This window comes from Rana temporaria, chromosome 4 (assembly GCF_905171775.1).
Source record: "Rana temporaria chromosome 4, aRanTem1.1, whole genome shotgun sequence".
NCBI lineage: Eukaryota > Metazoa > Chordata > Amphibia > Anura > Ranidae > Rana > Rana temporaria.
Window position 1 is genome coordinate 90,996,861 of NC_053492.1, and position 2,143 is coordinate 90,999,003.

Sequence of the window (2,143 nt, forward strand, 5' to 3'; positions counted from 1 at the left end):
CCATCATTTAAGATTCCATATAATATTCTATAGTTTGTCATACAATAAAAAAACGTCTAATCTTACACATGGCAGCACAGCTTAATAATTGCTGTTTTGGAGCACTTGCCTGTATAGTTATTTGCTCAGCATAACATCTCCAGCTGCAGCTCAATTTTTGCCAAACATAAAGAAATTAAGTTAAACTTATTGGCTCACTCCAGTGTAGAGTCCGAGATCTGGATTGTTCAACTTTCTTAATGAAATGGTGTTGTTATTATTATTATTATTATTATTATTATTATTATTATTAATAATAGCATGGGACCTTTTTATGAAATTAATGATTAGGATCAAAGTTTATTCATGAAAAGTTGAACTACAGTGAGGCATAAAAATACCAATCAATGCAGTAATGTAGTTTGACCACTTGACCTCCGGAAGGTTTTACCCCCTTCGTGACCAGAGCATTTTTTGCTATTCAGCACTGTGCTACTTTAACAAATGGAATTTTCTTTTTTCACAAAAATAGAGCTTTCTTTTGGTGGTATTTGATCACCTCTGGGCTTTTTATTCTTTATTATATAAATGGAAAAAAGACAGAAAATGTTGAATAAAAACAATATTTTCAAAATTTTGTTATAAAGCATATCCAATGAAAAATAATAATAATAATAATAATAATAATAATAATAAAAATAAAATAAAAATTCTTCATAAATTTAGGCCAAAATGTATTTTGTTACATGTATTTGGCAAACAAAAATCCCAAGAAGTGTATATTAATTCTTATTTAAATCTGTGATGGTGCAAAAGCCTTAAACAGAAAAAACATTAGGTGAACAAAAAACATGCATGTGAAACACATACTTAAATGTGCTCTTAAGTGTGTGCTTTAGTCCATCCCCCAAAGGGGTAGGACCTTTACCCTGATCCCCTAAGGCGCAAGGCTCTTGACAGGGACAAAGGGTTTCCGTGGTCTGCCTAGTCAGAAGGCCTGGCAGACCCCATTCTTTTAGGTCAGCAAAAGCCAACCATCGAATACTTGGTCGAGGGGCTCTTCTAAAGAGAGACCCTCTAGGGGCAGGGGAGGAAGGGACCTGAGGGCCACAAATCCTCCCCCTAGAAGTCAGTGCAAGAACAAGGACTCACACCCTTTATCCAGTGAGAAGACACACACAAGAGTGAAAGTGAGACAAACAGTGGGAGAAAAATAAATAAAATACATAAGTGGAAATGCAATAGTGCACTGGCTGGGCCCTGAGGCCTGGAAGACAAGAATTGCCCCGAAATTAGCCAAAAGGCCCAGCCCTAAAAGGTGCAGTGCAAAAAATAAGCATTTGGTGACTGTGACCTTGTGCCTGTTCACACAGTGGGGTCCCACACCCAAGTGTTACTAAGAGCACCCCTAGGATGACCACTCCCAAGGGGTACAGACACCACCGACTCTCTGCCTTCCCAGCCCATGACCAGACAAGGCTCAAATCAGGAGGCACTGGGCTCTTCCATTTTTCCCGAGTGGATTACTCTCATGCCCCAACTGCCTGGTACTAACTTTCTAAGCCCCCCATCACTCCAGCAGAGATACATAGCCAGGCACTCTGGCCTTGTTCAGGACAGAATGACAGTGCAGTAATCCTTCTGGATCACTCATAAGAACATATACTACACTTGATCTTAGCCAAAAGGCAGAGAAGTGTATATTAAATGGTTTGTATGAAAATGATAACATCTACAAACTATAGTACTAAAATTTACACAGCTATAGACGCCAACTGTAATGGTGGTGATCAAAGACTTATAGTGGGACTGTGATAGTGTGGTAAGCCATCTGGTGCTAACAGACACTCGCTGGGAGGGTCACTAACGGATGTCGCCAGTGACATTAATACAGTAATTGGGGATTATACTGTACACTGACATTGTACTAATGACACTGGATGGGAACGGGGTTAACATCTAGGAGTAATCAAGGGGTTAACTGTGTGCTTAACCTGTGCCTGTGTGTAATGTGTGCTTCTTTTACTTTCTGATCTTACTGTTGTTTATCCCTGCGTTTCAGGTAGAAGAAACAGGCAGATTGCTGTTCCCTGTAGACAGAGTTCTCTGTTTTTGTAAAACACAGATCTCTGTGTGTGATTGGACATCAAAATCATTGGCTGAA

General features: G+C 39.4%; 1 pseudogene; it reads right to left on the bottom strand.

Annotated features, from left to right (window-relative positions):
• Positions 1 to 1,558: 1,558 nt before the first annotated feature.
• Positions 1,559 to 1,680, bottom strand: LOC120938736 (annotated as a pseudogene).
• Positions 1,681 to 2,143: the final 463 nt, after the last annotated feature.